Source organism: Sphaerodactylus townsendi, linkage group LG10, assembly GCF_021028975.2.
Source record: "Sphaerodactylus townsendi isolate TG3544 linkage group LG10, MPM_Stown_v2.3, whole genome shotgun sequence".
Taxonomy (NCBI): Eukaryota; Metazoa; Chordata; class Lepidosauria; order Squamata; family Sphaerodactylidae; genus Sphaerodactylus; species Sphaerodactylus townsendi.
The window spans coordinates 87,428,559-87,448,983 of NC_059434.1; the positions used below are offsets into that span (position 1 = coordinate 87,428,559).

Below are 20,425 nucleotides of genomic sequence, written 5' to 3' on the forward strand. Positions count from 1 at the left end.
GTAAGGGCAGGGTCAGTTGGGCAACGGCTCTGGAGGATGCTATAACACAATCACACGCTTTCTCCACCCTAAGCATCATTTTACAAGTCTCTATAAGCCTCACAGCGGGCTCCTGACCCACATAGCTTTTCTTCCACACAAGTCCTATGACCCCAGATCTTCTGGGGACTGGAAGAATGCAGGAAGAGGCCAAGCGTATTCCATGCACGGGTGGTTGGATGCAAGTCAGCCTTCACACAACACACAGTTAACTCGTGGAACTCCCTGCCCCTATACGTGGTGATGGCTGACAACTTGGAAAGCTTTAAGAGTAGACGTGTTCATACAGGCTGGGGCGATCCATGGCTACTAGTCAAAATGGGTGGTAGTCATGCTGCAACCTCTTCTCTCCAACATCAGAGGAGCAGGCCTATTACATTAGGTGCTGACGCACAATGACAGGAGAATGCTGCCGTCGTCGTCTTGTTTGTGGACTTCCTAGAGGCATCAGGTGGGCCACTGGGTAAGCAAACTGCTAGACACGATGGGCCGTGGTCTAATCAAACATGGCTTTTCTTATGTTCTTTCCAAACAAGGTTGCACCAAACATTTACATTAAAGCTGATAAATTCTCTGGAGAATGCCTACAGCAGGAGTGACCAACTCTGGCCCTCCAGATGTTCATGGACTACAAATCCCATCAGCCCCTGGGGATTTGTAGTCCACGAACATCTGGAGGGCCAAAGTTGGACACCACTGGCCTACAGCTAAGCATGTCTTTCTACAAGTACCGTCACAAATATTACACCCATGCGTACTCCAACTCACTAGGTGAGTATCATTTTAACATTATCTTAATATCACAAATATACAAAAAATGTTTCGTAAGTACACCGTCAGGCATGGCTATAAAACCTCTAGATTAGGTTTTTATTTCGGCAGTCCTTTGTCAAGCCAATAATTGTTGTACAAAGTATTCTTTTTCTTACTCATCTAGGAGCACAACTGTTTTTTCTTACACTAGATAGTTCTCAAACTATCTCATGAGATCCTGATATCCAGAGAGAAGGACTATTTAAAGAAGAGCCATTGAAGTGAAACTTGAAATTCAGTTTGAAAACTTTCTAGTGTAAGAAAAAACAGTTGTGCTCCTAGAGGAGTAAGAAAAAGAATACTTTGTACAACAATTATTGGCTTGACAAAGGACTGCCGAAATAAAAACCTAATCTAGAGGTTTTATAGCCATACCTGACGGTGTACTTACTAAACATTTTTGTATATTTGTGATAGTAAGATGGAATGTGCTAAAAAATGATACTTTCCATACCTAGTGAGTTGGAGAGTAATGCGATTCAGGGTGTAATATTTGTGACAGTACCTGTTGTACACCTGCCTTGATTATTATGGTGTCTTTCTACAAGGCCTGCTGATCTGAATACCAATTGGCAAGAACAAAGGAGAGATGTTAAAGCAGGCTGGGCCCATTCTTTCCAAAACTCAGCTCCAAGGGTGCCTCCGCTTAGCAGCAAGTAACATATTCTGGTCTGGATGTCACACCGAAGGTCAGAAGTTACTCTGGATACAGCTGTGAGAAGGACCAGGAGATGAAAACATGAAGGCAGGCCAGAAGGGGGGGGAATATGATTAGGAAAGATAAACAAGTTTTGGGAGGGACAAAGAGAAGAAGCAAAATGCATCTATGCTGATCGAAAGGGTTACAGGAGGGGAAGAGCTGACCTATCGGACAAACTGCATCCAGGCGATACTGTCAGAATGGGGATTGGGAAAGGCCCCAATCCAGAGGTGGAGCACGTGCTCGGCATTCAAGAGCTCCCACACCCATCCACGGCAGACTGAGACAGAAACAGCCCTCTGTGGGCAGGGCCAAGGAAGTCTTCCACGTGAGCTCCTTACAACCACCGAGTAAAGGAGATTAATAAATGGAGAGGAAGGAAGATCGGCCTTCCTCAGGTAAGCCACAGAAGCCACTCCCCCCAGCACAGGATGGCTGAAGAAATGACACGGACCTCTCTGCCTGGGCGGATGCAGGGATGACGAAGAGAACTCCCGCCAAGAGTTTCGACAGTTCCGCATCGACACGATTCTTACTCCCCTTCCTGCAAAAGCTGGAGGGTTGACCGGGAACCATTGGCCTGCTCAGCAGACAGCGCGTCCTGGGAAATCAGGCCAAAATCCACACCACAGGCCATCTGTTCCATTCCCCTGCTCCTCGGCAATTAAGCTCATCTGAAGAGGTCACGCCGCCCTGTAGCAGCAGCAGCGCAAACCTCTGGTCCCGCCAGCCCAGCCTGTCGGTTCCAAAGGGCAGTGGCTCTCCGAGAGCTCGAGCGGCGACATCCACTTTCAAAAAGGGTGGGGGGGGGGAGAACAAACCCCGAGCAATTAAGATTCAACACACAGGTCTCCGCGCCTGCCAAGATCTTGCTTTGGAGCCACAGGTCACTTTCGCCGGTGTTCAGAGACAGAGCAGCCCGGCCAAGGAGGCTGCTGCAGAAACAGGCTGCAGAGGGGTCTCAGTTGGGCCGGCAGCCAAGCCAGGACCACGCAAGGGAGGCTTCAGCCGGCCACCCTTCAAGACTTCCCCCGGGGGGATCCAGACCTGTCTTGCTAAATGCCTGGAGTCCGCTCAGCCTCCAGAACTCCGACGCATGCACCACGGACACTTGGATCCCAAATGCAATGCTTTGGAGGCCTTCTGGCCTCTGGTTTGGGCAGGCTGCCCAATTCTATTTTACTGCTATTGACCTCTGTAAAGAGATTGTTAACAGCGGTCCCCCTTTAGCCAACAGGGAGCCACGGCTGAGCAGGTGACTCCCTGATAGAGGTGGGGTCCAAACCCAGGCCTCCCAGAACCTCTGTCTATGCCAGGGGTGTCCAGCTCTGGTGCACTAGATGGTCATGGACTACGATTCCCCTCAGCCCCTGCCAGCATGGCCAATTGACCATGCTGGCAGGGACTGAGGGGAATCGTAGTCCATGAAACTCTGGGGCACCAGAGTTGGACACCCTTGGTTGATGCCAAGGGCATCCTCCAATCCAAAGGGTCGCTCTTCAAGGAGATACTGTTCAATTTGGCTCTCATGTTTAGAACTCATAGCCTTGCTCCAGTGAACAGATGCAAGTCCCAAAATAGCGGGAGCTAAACTAATGAGCCTGGTCCATGGAAGACCTAATCATGAATTCCAAGATAAATGGAGAAGTTTGGACTTATAGTCAGCTTTTTTCTCCTGCAAGGAGTCTCAAAGGGGCTCACAAACTCTTTTTCCTGACCTCCCCTCACAACAGACACCTTGTGAGGCAGGTGGGGCTGAGAGAGTTCAGAGAGAACTGTGACTGGCCCAAGGTCACCCAGCAGGCCTCATGTGGAGGAGCAGGGAAACAAACCTGGTCTGGATAAGCACCTGAGTCCACCACTGTAAACCACTCATAAATGTAAAAGAAACAATGAAATACAATGTGAATAGCGGAAATGTAGTAGGTAGAGAGATAATTATTTGCATGTGTAAATTTTAGTACAGTGATTGCGCAGGAGGACAGAACGGGTTCACAATCTGACAGATTTTACACTTTTTGGAAAAAAATATTTAGAATGCAGTAATAATTGTGGGTGGATGTCAGCTGGACATTATGTGCCCTTCTAGATCACTGTTTCCATAACGTTACTGGCTCTTCCTTTATATTTAGAATTGCAGTTAAGCTTAGTTTCGTTCTCGGTTTCCATTATTTCGTTTGTTCAACTGGTTCTATAATGTTATATTTTTATGGGGAAAATTAAATTTAAAAAAAAAACAGGGGCCACCGACCATTTCTCTCTGTGCAGCAGGGCAGCAGCTTGCCCCTCCGCCGCTCCCTGGGTGGCAACGGTCCGCCTCAGAAGAACGGCAGCAAGAGACATACCGCAGCTCAATGTGATGCTGATCTCATGGGTATAGATGCATAGCTGCACACGCATGTAAAGAGGGACTGAAGCAGCGTGGCGGATAAATCCATTTAACCTCCCAGCCCACAGGACGGTTAACGCTCACCTGAGTTCGGTTCCAGTTTTCCAAAGCTTCCCCACCACGTTGCCTTGAGAGATCTGGAATTTGTCTCCGCATCCAGGCAAACGGCTATTTAAAACTCAACGTTTAAGTATCTTTTGAGAAATTGTACACCGTTCGCAGCTGTGGAGTCCAATCAGATGGAACGGTTCCCAGAGGACAGCAGGTACGGGCCTCGCTAGGTAGCCTGCTGGCTCAGTTCCAAACAACAGGGCCATATTTACTTGGACGAGCAGCCCCAATTGCAAGATGACCTCCCTTCAAAATGTTGTACACAGAGGTGTTTTTTTTAATTATTCCTATACACACTTGTGCGCCCTCCTCTTCATGACACCACATTTTAGAAAAAGAACATTTTTGTCTTCCTTCCTGTCGGTATCCCAAGCTACATTTAGAACAGGGCTTGTAAGCCATTATTAGTTAGCAAAGTGCCCATAATTGTCGAAGGCATTCACGGCTGGAATCACTGGGGATTATTTATTATAATTATTTATTATTCAATTTACTTATGGAACTATCCACTACGATGGGGCAGAGAGAACAGTGAATTGTGGTTTTATGGAAGGAAGGTGGGGCTCTTGCTGCAGCAACATCTCCCAGGGCGGGGGGGGGGGGTCCCTTTGAATTTCTCAGCCACTGAAGTGGGACATCAGAAGGGTGGTCCCTGGGGAAGCAAGCCCAGTCCTACATGTAAAAGTTCTGCCTAGTTTTTGCTCCAGGCACGGGTGTCAGAAGTCTGGCTCTGAGACTGTCACAGGCAGGCCGTCAGGAACCAACAGACCGTCTGGACACAGCCGTTCAATGGACACACAGAGCATGGAACCGAGGCAGGGCTAGAAGCAGAAACAGTTACCTGCAAACTGCCACAAGATAGCTCAGCTGCAGCCTCTCTTTTAAAACCAGCCTCCCATTCCCTTGTGCAAGAACCTCTTGCAGCTGGGTTACTCTAGTCTGGCTCCTGCAAAGACTTTGCATCCCCCTCCCTCCCTATCTTATGTACAGGGTCCACTACCACCTGTAGGACCCACCCCTTTTTTCTCTCCCCTCTCGGGAGGGTCTAAGAGGGATCTAGCGGGCATTGTTATATTGCATTATTGTATTATGTATGAATTGCTGCTTTTAACTTATGTATTTAGTGGTTAAATGATATTTGATTTCATGTTTTTTTTGTACTGAATTTTATGTTGTTCACCGCCCAGAGCCATTTGGGGGTTGGGCGGTATATAAGCCTTAAAAATAAATAAATAAATAAAATAATCCAGTTCACCCCATAGCTGCTAACCTACTGCTGCGTCTTCTTTGCTGTAAGCTAACACGTAGTCTTCTGCTGTGTTGCTCCTGGGGCTCTGGAAGCAAGGGGGGGGGGGGACAGGGTCTCATCTGGCTTAGTACCAAGGGGCTGGGGAATCTCAGAGCTTGGACCTGGCTGTGGATCCCAGCCTGAGTGCTCTGGACCTGGTCCCGCAGGAACTACTGACTGCTCAGGCTCTGCATTTACAGGCAGTGCCTGGGAATCTGGATCCAAAACTGTCCCCTCCTCTCCACCTGAGCCCTCCTCCCAGGGGTCCCCGGCCAGACCAGGCTGAGCCAGAACAGACTGATCCAACTCCCCCGACACCTCTCAGAGCATGAAGCGCTTCCCCAACAACAGTGCGTGGGAAGGAAGATTAGAGTCTCTACTGGGTGAATAAGAAGGAGGAACAGCCAGCAGGGGTTGTGCACCCCCAGACTCTCTGCTGCCGGCCACTGGGCTCCTCTGTCAAGCAGGGGGTCCCCAACCAGGTGGAGATGGCAAGCATGTTTTGGAACTGGGGGTGGGTGGTGGGTGGGTGTCCTCAGAGCCTGGACAAGCCACTACGAGCCAAGCTTCTGCCCTGAGTGGAGGCTGCTGCTCCCTGCAGACAAGGGTGGAGCCACACGAGCTCTTCTGAAGCATCTCCGGCTCCAAGGCAGCCGAGGAACTCCAGGACTGACTCCAGCTTTGTGGGGAAAGCAGACAGGCACCGGGAAACCCAACGGCAGGCATCACTTTGGGGATCAGGGCAGTAAGGCCTTGGAAACACCAAGAGCGCTCTAGAACCAACGCACAAACTCACACAACACTCTGGCTGCAAAGTGTACAACTGGCTCTGGCAACACTCAGGTTCTCGCACAATACCAAGTACTCTCTTAAGATACGGAGCGTAAGAGAGGAGGGAAAGCTATTGTTTGGGACGGTGAACACAAGCAGGCTCGATCTGGAGCCAGGCGTTAACTCTGCAAGCACGTCCCTTCGTACCCTCGGGATCCAAAGGGAAGGCAACAAGTCGCAGAACATGGTATAGCCCACAAGTGAAGCCCTCTGTTGACCTGGGCAAAGACGGTCAAACTTGGGGGTGGCAGAGGGGCCAGCAATGCTGGTGGAGAACGACCTTTGCCCTCCTGCTCCCAAGCTGCAGAGAAACATGGCCAGCCTTCGCCACTTTCCTCCGCCTGGGAGAGAGTTGACAGAGTTCAGCCAAAGGAGACGCAGCTGCTGGCAGGGATGTTCCTGTAACAATATCCAGCCATGTTGCTGCATGTTTTGCTGCGAAACCTGACAAGGTGGTGCATAGCGAATCCCTGGGACATTCAAAGCGGGGGAACAGACTCAGCCCTAAAGAGCCAGAGGGCAGCTGGCTGACTGGCCAGCCCCACGGGCTCAACCGCTTCCCTCTCCCATCCACCAGACAACCTAACAACCCTCCACATGCACAGAGCAATACAGGCAGGGGTCTCAGGTAAATGAGCACAGGGGCCAGCAGAAAACACCAACACGATGAACATAGAAACAAAAAACAGAGAGCGTGCGGCTGTCTTCTCTTGACCTCCCCCCGCCTTGCACTGGTGCCCATGCGCAAGACCAAAGACAATGACAACTGTGATAACCTTGGTCAAAATCAAGTTGTACTCACCAAGACCAACTTATTTGCGCTGTGGTCTGTACATTAAAACTGCAAAGTGGTATAATCCCAATTGTAAAAGGTGCAGTCCAGGGAACTTGTTCCCCAGTTAAAGAACAGTATATGATACCCTGTTTCCTCGAATATAAGACATCCCCGAAAAATAAGACATAGTAGAGGTTTTGCTGAAGTGCAAAATATAAGGCATCCTCCAAAAGTAACATGTAGCAAAGTTTTTGTTTGGAAGCATGCCTGATGAACTGAACACAGAAAAATAAGACATCCCCTGAAAATAAGACATAGCGCATCTTTGGGAGCAAAAATTAATATAAGACACTGTCTTATATTCGGGGAAACACAGTATGCTCTCTGTAACGGTTTTTGTTTTCCTTCTAGCCCTGTGAAAGCCAGCGTAGTATAGTGGTTAAGAGCAGATGGAGTCTAATCTGGAGAACAGGGTTTGATTCCCCACTTCTCCACCTGAGTGGCAGAGGCTTATCTGGTGAACCAGGTGTGTTTCCCCACTCCTACATTCCTGCTGGGCGACCTTGGGCTAGCCACAGTACTCCCAGAACTCTCTCAGTCCCACCGACCTCACAGGGTGTCTGTTGTGGGGAGAGGAAGGGAAAGGCTTGTAAGCCATCTCTCCTTACCGGAGAGCAAAAGGGGGTATAAATCCAAACTCTTCTTCTTCTCCATAAGTTGTAATTTACTTCCAACACAGTGTGCTGCACGCAGGCTTTTTTTTACTCTTGGTTATCTTGAGTTCAATAAGTTTTGGTGCTGAAGTCCAGTGAGGTGATTGTTATATTAAACTCTTAATTAAGGTCTTTCTGACCACAACTTAATTTTGACCAAGGTGATCAGGGTTGTTGTCGTCCTTGGATTCTTCCGCCTGTGTCGCCAAGTCCTTTATCACCTCATGCCCCAGACCAGGTAGAAGCGTCAAGGAAGAAGAAGAAGAAGAGGAGGAGTTTGGATTTATATCCCCCCTTTCTCTCCTGCAGGAGACTCAAAGGGGCTTACAATCTCCTTGCCCTTCCCCCCTCACAACAAACACCCTGTGAGGTGGGTGGGGCTGAGAGAGCTCCGAGAAGCTGTGACTAGCCCAAGGTCACCCAGCTGGCGTGTGTGGGAGTGTACAGGATAATCTGAATTCCCCAGATAAGCCTCCGCAGCTCAGGCGGCAGAGCTGGGAATCAAACCCGGTTCCTCCAGATTAGATACACGAGCTCTTAACCTCCTACGCCACTGCTGCTGGGGAGCCGGCCACAGCACAGAACCAACTCCACATTCTGCTCCTGCAAGTCAGCTCCTCACACTATCCATAGCACCCGCGAAAGGACGTGATTATAATAATAAACACAGCGACACCCTACTGTGCATTATCTGTTTGCTGTATGTCTAATCCTGTTGTCACTGCATCATTTTCTACTTACTTACTTCCACTGTTCAACAGATGTCTAATATTCATGCCTTGCTTCAGACTGTGATAATCCCAGTCTTGCTACGTTGGCCCTTACTGACTGCACTGACTTATGCTACGTAATCCGCCTTCTGCATGAACGAGACAGACTACAAATAAAACTTAATAGATAACAACATTACATAATAAAAGTGCGGGCCTTTGCCTCAATCTCTGCTGGGGTGGGGGAGAGACAGCTGCAAAGAGGGAGGGGTGCAAGGGAAGAAACGTGGAGGGACATTTCAGGTTCATTTTCCATTTAGGGGGATGGCAGAGCTCAGGTACAGGTGGGGGAAGCTCTAGCTTGGAAGAAAAACAGCAGGTCAGGGACGGTGCTAGCTGGACCAGGGCTCAATGCTCGCCTCTCAAGGCTCTGCTTGCTGAAGCAGCTCACACAGCCAGGGAGAGCAACAGCGCCAGAGATGAGGAATTCTGCTGGAGGTCTCTGCAGCTGAGCCCAGCTGACCAGCGCCCGGCTTTACTTATTAATGACAGGCATCTCCCTTATTTATTAATGGCATATGCACACGGGGTCTCACACTTCAGACCCACTGCTTTAGGAGAGAAGCGTCTGCAGGTTATGTAAACAGAGTTCTCCTCTCTTACGGGACTGATCTAACTTTACCCTTGAAGGATGAAGAAAGAGACAGAGTTTATCCACCCCAACCTCCTGAAAACCCAGGAAAAAGGCTAAAATTAGCATGTGCCTGCGGAGATCCCCTTTGTCTGAGAAACCTGAACACCAAAGAGGTTTCAGAGCCCTAAAAGACTGCACTGGCATGAACACAAAGCTAAGTCTTCACAAAAGCTCCGTCGCTCTGCTTGGCAAAGCGTGTGGGACGAGCATTTGGACAACGCCGAGAACCCAACAGCCCAGCAAAGGGCACCGGCAGCGGAGCCATCGCCTGGGCCTTTGGAGGAGAAGGACACCAGGCAGGAGAGGGAAAACGCTCACACCTCCCGGCCCAGGGCAACTGGAAGCAGTGCAGACTTCAAAGCGGGTGGCGGAGTCAGGCCCGAGACGCCCCCAGCGGCAGGAGGATCAGCAGCGCCCTGGCCCAAAGCCCCGAGGCAGGACGGCGTTCCCCACAGTGAGTCAACCACACGGCCCGCTCCAACCCAGCCCCTGCCAGCTGCGCAGAGCAGTGGCGCAGACGAGAGAAAACGCAGACATCCCAAAAGCACGGGCCAGGCAGCGCGGAGCCCGGGGCCACGGCAAGCGGGGAGAAACACAAACCAAAGCGAAAAAACACGGGCAGATGGCTCACGTGGCCCTGCCAAGACTGGGAGCGCGAAAGAAAGCACGGCAGCTGCGAGAGGCCACGGCAGGCTTGGCGGCCCACCCTTTCAGCGGCTTTACTGGCAGCTGGACCCCTTCCGGGGGCTCCCTGGCATGCTTCCGCCCCCTGGCTCTCCACCGTCAACCAGTTTTCCCTTCACTTGTTCCCCCCAATGCACCCCTCCACTCAAAGTCGCCTACGGTACGACCCCCTTCGCCCGCAACGTTCATCCCAGTTCCTTCCAAAACTCTGGCTCTCTTCCCATCTCCTCCTTCAAATTTCTTTCCCACTTGTTCAAGAACTGTAGGGACTTTTACAGGACTCTCCCCAAGCCATTCTTTCTGCCTACGGCCTCCCAATCCTACCCACAAAGGGCAAAGACTATCTCATAGAATCCTAGAGCTGGAAGAGAAGAAGAAGAAGAAGAGTTTGAATTCATATCCCCCCTTTCTCTCCTTATAGGAGACTCAAAGGGGCTTACAATCTCCGTGCCCATCCCCCCTCACAACAAACACCCTGTGAGGTAGACCCCAAGGGTCATCAAATCAACCCGCTGCCATGCAGGAAGACACATTCCAAGCACCCTGGACAGACAACCATCCAGCCTCTGTTTAAAAACCTCCCAAGAGGTAAACTCCACAACTCTCCATGGCAGCTCATTCCACGGCCAAATAGCCCTGGCTGTCAGGAGGTTTTCCTTGATGTTTAGGTGGAATCTCTTTTCCTTTACCTTGAACCCATTGCTGCTGGTTCTAGTCTCTGGAGCAGCAGAAAACAAGCTTGATCCGACACCAACATGATATCCCTTCAGATATCTAAACATGGCTATCATGTCACCTCTTAACCTTCTCTCCACCAAACATCCCCAGCTCCCTAAGACTCTCCTCGGAGGACATGGACTCCAGACCTTTGACCCTTTTAGTTGCCCCCCTTCTATCATTAAGAACAATGGGCAAACCAGAAACACTCCAGAGAGTTTTTTTATAAATGGATTAGATTGGTGGGATAATGGAACGGTGGCAGCCAGTAGGGTGTAGAAGAAGAAGAAGAAGAGTTTGGATTTATATCCCCCCTTTCTCTCCTGCAGGAGACTCAAAGAGGCTGACAATCTCCTTGCCCTTCCCCCCTCACAACAAACACCCTGTGAGGTAGGTGGGGCTGAGAAAGCTCCGAAAAGCTGTGACTAGCCCAAGGTCACCCAGCTGGCGTGTGTGGGAGTGTACAGGCTAATCTGAATTCCCCAGATAAGCCTCCACAGCTCAGGCAGCAGAGCGGGGAATCAAACCCAGTTCCTCCAGATTAGATACACGAGCTCTTAACCTCCTACGCCACTGCTGCTCCTCCTGTAGTGGTTGAATTGTCAGATGAGGATCTGGGAAAACCAGGTTCAAATCCTCACTCTGCCATGGAAACTTGCTGGGTAGCCACAGGCCAATGAAATACTCTCAGCCTGGGCTCCAGCAGGTATCTGGATAGGAAAACTCCAGGGGGTACCAGATTTACGGTGTTGAGGCAGGCAAAGGCAAACCACCTCTGTATGTCTCTTCCCACAAAAATCCTGCGGGGTCCCCATAAGTCAGCTGTGTGTTGACAGCAAAAAACATAAAGGAACAGCACGGGAGGTCATTCCCAAAGGGTGTAGCCTTTTTTAATTCAACGTTTTCTATCTTTCTAACCCTTTCTTCCTGATGGTAAGTCAAGACTTAAGACAGCTTCATTTTGCCTGCATCATTTGATAGCTCTGTAGTCTGACTTCTGCTCGATCGGTCTCTGCTATCCCACTATGTTCGTATTTTGTAACATGCCTGGAGTCTCTGCAAGAAAGCTTTGAATAAATGGAAATACAGACAATTATCAAATACTGCTGCATATTTTTGCTGGACTGTGATAAAGGCCGGGTCAGCCGTCAGCAGATCAAATCAATGCAACGATTTTCACCACGGGAGGAAGAGCCTGGGACACAGGCAAGAGCGGTCTGCCCCTTCCTCACTTCACTGACACAAAGCAACACGTTGTGGGAGGAATTCCAAGCACGAGTCCAACTACATGCTTACGCAGCTCCTCCTCATTTCAAGTGTGGCTTGTGTAGCTGCCTCTCCCCAGAGACCGTGCCCACAGAGCAGGGGTCGCCCACATAGTGGGCACCAGGGTACCCACCACAACATTTCTTAGTGCCCACCAAGTGTTTTTTTAGAACACACATGAGGCTGTTGTGTGCCTGGGGTGTTGACTGGCCACGAGAGATCTGATCTGTGTGTCTGCGTCTGTGCAGCTATAACAGAGCCAGCAGGGTGAAGAAAATGAGATTGTGTTTTCTTTGCCAAGCACTAGTATGGTGTAGCCATTAGAGTATCCAATGAGAATCTGCTAGGTGGCCTTGGGCCAATAGCATCCGACCAAGCCTGACCTACCTCACAGGACAGCAGAACGAGGTCAGATGCTTTGAGTCCTCATCGGAGAGACAAGCAGCACCCAAGTAAATAAAACTGAACTTTTAATTTAAAGTATATCTTACTGCAGAGGTGCAAAAAAACAGGAGACGCCATTTGGGAAGCACACAGCATAGAATGATAGAATCCGAGAGGGGGGCGGGGAGAGAGAGTGTGTGTGTGTTTGGATTTATATCCCCTCTTTCTCTCCTGCAGGAGACTCAAAGGGGCTTACAATGTCCTTGCCCTTCCCCCCTCACAACAAACACCCTGTGAGGTAGGTGGGGCTAAGAGAGCTCAGAAGAACTGTGACTAGCCCAAGGTCACCCAGCTGGCGTGTGTGGGCGTGTACAGGATAATCTGAATTCCCCAGATAAGCCTCCACAGGTCAGGCGGCAGAGCGGGGAATCAAACCCGGTTCCTCCAGATTAGATACATGGCCTCTTAACCTCCTACGCCACTGCTGCTCCTGGAAGCTGGAAGAGACCCCAACGGCCATCAAGTCCAACCCCCTGCCATGAAGGAACACACAACCAAAGCACTCCTGACAGGTGGCCATCCAGCCTCTGTTTAAAAACCTCCAAAGAAGGAGACTCCACCACTCTCCGAGGCAGCGCATTCCACTGTCGAACAGCCCTGACGGTCAGAAAGTTTTTCCTGATGTTTAGGAGTCAGAAGAAAGATCCTCAACTCAGAGCCTCTTAATAAAATGCCCCACATGGAATTCAAGTTCAGCCTCCCCACCGCCAGTCCCCGATCCAAGGAAAATATCCCACGTAAAAAGAACACAAGGTCTTCTGCCAAACAACTCTACATTACACAACCCAAGTAGGGGAAGCTAAAGATACGAACGCACGCTCGGATTGGACGCTTTGCTTATTCCAACCACCCGCTGAAGGATTCCTGCTGCCTCTAGAGCCCAGCCTCTGGAAGTCTTTTTCAACAGCTTCATTCCAGACCCGCTCAGAAACCTGCCAGAGCTCCCACGCTGTTCTGGCTTGCCCAACACACCAGCTCCTTCGCTCAGGGGCTCCCTCGGCGCACACCAAACAACGTACGAGTTTTTCTGGCTCAGCAAGTGTCAAGAGGCACCGACTCCTGACTGAGTGTGGGGTTCCCCTCCCAGAAGCTGGTCCTGCAACCAAGCGGCCGCCAAAGCACAAAGGGAAAGGACCGCTCCTCCCTCCGGAGAATCACAGCACCTCCGCATGCTGGCTAGGATTGGGGATGACGGGAAAGGGCTGCGGCTCGCTGGTAAAGCACCCACTTGGCGCGCACAAGGGTCCAGGTTCAATCCCCCGGCATCTCCATGTGAAAGGACCAGACCTCAGCCCAAGACCCTGGAAAGCCTCTGCCTGTCAGAGCAGGAAATACTGAGCCTGATGGACCAAGGCTCTGATTCAGCAGAAGACAGCTTCCTATGGGGAGGCAGAGTGGCAGAGAATGTTGGCAGGCAAGAGGTCCCAGGTTCAATCCCTGGCATCTCCAGTTAGAAGGACCAAGTAGCAGATGATGTAAAACACCCTTTTCCGCCAGACTCTGGAGAGCGGCTACCAGCCAGACCAGCCAATCCTGACCTTGATGGACCAATTGGGATTCAGTGGAAGGCATGTGTGACACAAGAGCTTAGTCCCAATTCTCTTGTGGGACACACACACCAAGCAAAATGGATCTAGGTCAAGCTTCCGGAGGGATCTCTTTGGAAAAGACTAAATCCCTCAATGAGTCTCTCTTGCGGAAGAGACAGAAGAAATAGAGCCGCTAGGAAAAACAGGGGCACTCTCAGAATATCTGCCCTGATAGAGCAACAAAGACAGACACAGCTCACAAGTGTGACCTCCAACGCCAAACGGGATCATCTAGGGCAGAGGTGTCCAACTCTGGCTCTCCAGAAGTTCATGGACCACAATTCCCATCAGTCCCTGTCAGAGTTGGACACCCTGGATCTAGAAACCACTCTGCCTGCCCTAAAACAGAGGTGTCCAACTCTGGACCTCCAGATGCTTGTGGACTACAATTCCCATCAGCCCCTGCTGGCATGGCCAAGGGGCTGATGGGAGTTGTAGGCCATGAACATCTGAAGCGCCTGAGTTGGGACACCCCTGCCCTAAATTTTTTTTAATTTTATTAAACTTATAGGCCGCCTTATCCCCAAAGGGCTCAAAATGACCATCTAGTTGTGCTACATCTGTCATCGAAAGAGAGCCAGACGGGTCACCCATTAGGCAACATCAAGGTAGCCTTAAAAAATGCAGCCCACTCCCCTCAGATTCAGCAAGAGAAACATGAGGGTGGCGCTGCTCACTTTGGCGTCTGCAAAGGCAGAGGTGTTCTGCCCCGCAGCGAGGGGACTTCTCCTTCAGGGTAGAGTTTTGACTGCAGACAGGCAGTGGTTCCCGGAAGCTCCACGGCTCCCTGAGAGGGGGCAAACTGCAATGTTTTCCCTGGCTTTGGGGTTTCCACTCCTTCTGGTCTCCTCTCCCCCACCAACCCCATGCGGGAATTCCAGGAGATCGACGGCTGGCTTTTTTAAAAGGACAAAATTAATAATAACAAGCTGTTGCAATAGCAATAAATATATCGTCGAAGGCTTTTACAGCTGGAATCACTAGACTGAAGATCCTCTGACGATGTCAGCCACAGATGCAGGTGAAAAGTCAGGAGAAAATGCTACTGGAACACGGCCATGCAACCCGGAAACCCCACAACACCCCATAAATAAATATGTACAGAATTAAAGGGATTTTAATAAAAAAATGTGGCAATCTTGCAAGTGACCGGCAGCGACCGGGAAGTGGGGGCAGCGAAGCCACGCAGCAGGCGCTGGGGCAACTCCTCACCTGTAAGGTAAGGAAACACCACGGGCCTTGAGGGAAGCGCTCCACGCATTACAGGCCAGAGAGAGGGCCAGGCCCCATCTGTGCTGATGGGAATCGTAGCCCACGAACATCTGGATGGCCAGAGGTGGACCCCGTGGATTGGACAGTCCAGATGTGAGCCTCTGGTTCTGAACAGTCTGCTACAGCCAGTGAAGACCAAGGCCAGGGTCGCAATCCTGGCAGCCGAAGCCGTGCCAAGAGCCCTTCAGGTGGGCTGTTCCGGGGTCTGTTTCCAGCAGAGGGGCGGCGTGGGGCCCAAATGCAGCCCTCCAGATGTTCGCGAAAGATCATTCCCACCGACATGCTGCCCGCAGGGGCTGATGGGAATTGTAGTCCGTGAACATCTGGAGGGCCGCAGCTGGTCACCCCTGCTCCAAAGCTTGGGTTTCCACCAGGGGTAGGGAACCTGCGGCTCTCCAGATGTTCAGGAACTACAATTCCCATCAGCCCCTACCAGCATGGCCAATTGGCCATGCTGGTAGGGGCTGATGGGAATTGTAGTTCCTGAACATCTGGAGAGCCGCAGGTTCCCTACCCCTGCACCAGCCTAAGGGTTCGAGGGCCACGCTGTCCACACCAGGCTCAGCCCATTCGGGTCCAGGGAGACGGGCTCGAACCCCCGCCTTGCCCAGCCACGGAACTCTCGTCCAGGCTCAATCCCCGAGCAGTCATGGGTTCGAGTCCTTCCCTGCCAGCCCGGCCTACCTCGCAGGGCTGCTGTTGGGGTATACGACGGAGGCGGGGGCGAGGGAGCAAAGCCGGGGGCTAAGGAAGGAGGCGGCGCGGCCGCAACCCCGCCGGGCCTCCCGGGCGGGATAGGCCGAAACCGGGAAGGGAGGCCGGGCCTGGGCCTGTTCCCCCGGGGGTCCGCGGCCTTACCTAGGGGGCCGCACAGGGCCGCTGGCTCCGCGATGGCCGCCTCCGCCTCCCGCCGCCCCGTCTCGGCCGCCTCAGCCCCGGACGCGCTCACTCGCTCCCTCCGAGCCCGGCCACCCTCGCGCCATTGGCCGCGCCGCCTGTCACTCGCCCGCGCCCCGCCCCTCTGCGCGCGCAGCCTCCCCTCGCGCCCTCAGTGGTCCGCCTGCCCGTCCTCTCCGCCCCTTCGGCGACGCCACGCTCGGCTATTGGCTACGCCCCCTACCGGACGCTCCGCCCTGCCTCCTCTTGAGGCCATTGGCCAGCGCCCTCCTCCGTCTCTGACGCCAGACACTTTGATCCTGCGCTCCTCCGAGGGAGGAGAAGCCAGCTGCGATTGGTCGGGGCTTCGCGTCCTTCTGCTCCCGCCACGTGGGGCGCGACGGGCCCCCCCCCAGTGGCGAAGGCGCTCATTGATTGGATAAAGCCGGACGTCGCTCGCAGCAGTGCCTTAGCCAATCAGAGGGAAGCATTGACTACGGCGCGGCCAAGGGCTTCCCTTTGTCTTCCCTGCGAGGGGGTCCCTTGCAAGACGTTACTCGCAGGGAAGCCCCGGAAGCGCCGGGATCGGAGCCCTCAGCCGCGCTGGGAGCATTCTCGCTGGTCACGGAGTCCGGAGCCCTGGCGGGGAAGCGTGTGTCACGTGTGAACGCCGGGTGCTCACGAGTTGCATGCGTGTCATGCCCCGCTTGGTCCCCGCTCCCTTCCGATTCCTTCGCCTTGGCTTCCAGAGAAAATGTTCTCCCCATTTTTTTTTTTGCGGTGCGCTTTTTTGCATCTTTTCCGTATCTGCGATTTGCTTTTCACTTATTTTAAAATTAATTAATTAATTAATTTTTTTTGGAAACATCTTTTTTGATTAATCCTGTCAGTCTTACAGCAAAGCCCGAAAGGGGTCCTTTGGTCATTTAAGAGGTGCAAGCATTTTATGCTAGCTGAAGCCAGGGTCAGTGTAGGGTTCCCAACCTCCAGGTGATGTCTGGAGAGTTCCCAGAATCTCCAGATTAAAAAAAAAAGTCAACCCCCTTGGAGAAAATGGCTGTTTGGAGGATGGCAGGACACCCTGGCTGAGGTCATTTCCTAAACCATGCCTCTATGAGTCCTACCTCCCCCCCAACCCCCAAAAAATCTCCAGGAATGTTATATTTTGGAAGATGTATAGAGTGAGTTTGCACTGGGCAGCTTTTCTCTTTTACATCATAACTATACTTTGTACGTGTGTGCACAAAGGAAGAGTTGTAGACAATGGGGTCACAGGGCTATGAAATGCAAGAAGAAGAAGATGCCAGCACCCTCAAGGCTTCCTCCAGTCCCATCGAGGCTGAGATTTACCAGTGACATTTGCATCCTCTGGACATGCAGCCACTCTGCACGTCCTACAAAGGGCCAGCGTAAGCTCCTCGACAGGTCTGTTGTACAGATAAAGCAGGCCTCTTGAGGCAGGATCTCTTCGGCTTAAGAGAAAGCGGCATCCCTTTGTTTATAGCACACTCTGAGCACTGAACGTTCTGCGTGTCAGCTGCCTACTGCAGAAAGAACGCTGGGCCTAGGAGTTCTAGCTCAGCCCATTCATGCCAAAGCTCATGGTTTATTTTATTTCATTTGTACCACAATATATGTCTCTTTAGTGCACTCTTCATCATTGTGAAGTTTCAGCTACAATTTATAGTTCTGTTTCATCTGTGGTCATACTAGGTGTGTAGCTATTCCACTGATTAAAGCTGATGGTGTACCTTTTAATTCAAGCACACCTTTCCATAACTTCCATCTAGAACTGTGCTTATCAGTGGCTCTCAAAAAAAAACAAACCAACTTTCCCTTACTATACATTTTCCCACTGACAGTAGCATTATATATTAATCCACCATTTCCTGGGCCTTCTTTATTCTAGAATCCTGGGTCTAAGTGTCTACCTAAGCCAGTGGTGGTGAACCTTTGGCACTCCAGATGTTATGGATTACAATTCCCATCAGCCCCTGCCAGCATGGCCAATAGGGATTTGTAGTCCATGAATATCTGGAGTGCCAAAGGTTCGCCACCATAGACCTAAGCTCTACCCCTTATGTGGGCCCCTCTTCAAGCAGACACTACACCTGCTTAGCTTATTCTAAGCCCCTCCCCCCCCTCAATTCCCCATTTAGGTCTTTTGTAACTACTGAAATACAGGACCTATCTCTCCAAATTTAGATTACCATAGTGATTCTGTATCTCAGCTCGTATTGCCTCTCAGAAGCCCCCCTGCTTGGTCAATAAATAATCAAGAGCTGCTTGATTATTCTGCAGCTTATACGCTAATAATCTTTCAAGTTGCCTGTATAGCTTTCTCAGTCTGGTAGGTAAGACACAGGAGACGTTGCTGATTTTCCTGAGGAAAATCTTGTTGATTTTCCTGAGGAATTTCTGGGTGGCTTCTTAAAGTTTAGAACTCCAGTAACAGCTCTGCCCATAGAACATCTGCATGGCACGCAGAAGGTGCCGGGTCCAATCGGGTAGCAGGTAACATGGAAACCATGGAGAACCCCTGCCAGTCTGAGTAGGCAATACTTATCTTGATGGACCGAGGGTCTGCTTTGGTGTAATGCAGTTCATAGGTTCAAATGGGTGGGACTATGAACCTCTGGCTCAAACAATAGCATTAAAGCTACACCTTCAATAGAAATAATTTTAAAAGTCTGTATCAAATAACCCAATGACCAACAATAAAGAAAAATACAAAACCTAGATATCTACGTTTTATATTCTTCTTTATTGTTGGTCATTGGGTTATTTGATACAGACTTTTTAAATTATTTCTATTGAAGGTACAATTTTAACGCTGTTCTTTGAACCAGGCAGAGGTGTTCTGTTTTGTAGTTCTACTGACTATGGCTGTTTCATAGCCCCACCCATTTGAACCCATGAAGCTGCATTACTGACCTACGAAATGGACAGATAATGTAATGTAAATAAAATAAGTAAAATAAGATGGTATTTACCAGAGTCTAGCAAAGGATCCCGACTTGGGCTGGGTGGCAGCTGCAGAATAATACCCATGGACCCTCCAACCTGCAGATGGTGTCTCCTGTTATGCCTGTGGCTGTCAAGATCTGGTGAAAACTTATTGGGCTATCAGCTTTTCCCCTTGCTCTCCCGAAGGATCTCTGGGGAGCACTGGGGAGAAGGTGGCATGGAACCCCCCTGCCTTGTTTTCCTTTCTGCTGTGGGCACAAAAGGGCTTCCTCACATACTCTATCTGTCTATCACCTGTCTTATCTAGAGTGTGACCTTAAAGATCTTGCTTTGCCTAGACTGCAGCTGGTTCCTTCACCCTGCTGGGATTCTCAAGGGGAGGAGGTTAGAGGGGAGTTTTTAGCCCTGAACTGCTGCTGTGAACTTTTAGTTCCAGCAATGAATTGCTGGTTGCTGTATGCTCTTGATCCTGTTCAATAAACAGATTTCTGCACCCAAGAGTCGGGCTATTGCTGGGGGATTAACAGAAATCGACAGTGGCTAGCATTGCCAGCTCCAGGTTGAGATTTTGGGGGGTGGAGTCTGAGAAGGGTGGGGTTAGGGGAGGGGAGGGCCTTAAATGGGGTATAATACTCCGCCGTCCGCAGCAGCCATTTTCTCCAGGTGAGTGGATCTCTGCCACCTGGACATCAGTTGTCCTTGGGGGAGATCTCCAGCCTGGAGGTTGGCAACCCTAACTGTCGTCGAAGAGGCTCCCACCTTGTAAAACAGCTTGCTTAAGAAGGAGAAGACACCCCCTCCCCACCCCTTCCATGCGCACTTCTGTTCTTTGCAGAACATGAAAAACAGAAATGCTCAGGAGATTTTGTCTCAAGGGGGTTAAAATCATGGAAGATCATGGAACAACCGAGGTCCTAGGAGACCGCAGCTGTAAATGAATAGTATTGTGGTCAACTACAACATTTACCGTACGTTTCACTTCCCTCTTTTAAATGGCAACAGCTTGTCTTTTATATTTTAGGATGCAACCGTAACTCTTGGTGTGATATTGTTCCCGTTGTTTCTATTTTTTTTCTTTTTCCTGTTCTGTTTGTATTCATTTGTAAATTTTTATTTATAAAATCAATAAATAAGCGAAAAACCTGAACAGGAGCTCCAGAATTCAATTGTAGAGGAGTATAAAAGGCAGTGAAGAGAAACCTGTGGAAAAGCAGTGAGGGACCCAGAACTGGAAGGAGTTTCGCTATGGAGTTTACAGGGGTCAGAAAATCCAGCCTTCTGTTCTTATCCCCTGCCTGCCCCTCATCTCTATTATTATTATTATTATTATTATTATTATTATTATTATTATTATTATTATTATTATTATTATACACATAACAGCACAGCACAAGTGTCTGGAATTCATCTCTGAATATCGAGTCCTTCCCAAGGACCTAGGATATTAGAGGTATTTGTGTAGAATATGTGCAGTTCCTAGAAGCATGTGGACTGATGTTCTGTCCAAGTTTAGGCTTTCCATATGTTTTTCAAGATTTCTTGGGATT

The 20,425-nt window shown here is 50.5% G+C and overlaps 1 protein-coding gene across 1 annotated transcript in view; it reads right to left on the minus strand.

Moving 5' to 3' along the window:
- The window catches only part of PAIP2B (poly(A) binding protein interacting protein 2B), a 36,055-nt gene extending 20,018 nt beyond the window's left edge, over positions 1-16,037 (minus strand). The window contains exon 1 of the mRNA XM_048509743.1: positions 15,894-16,037. The gene's annotated coding sequence lies outside the window, so the exon portion shown is untranslated. The remainder of the gene's footprint in view (positions 1-15,893) is intronic.
- Positions 16,038-20,425: the final 4,388 nt, after the last annotated feature.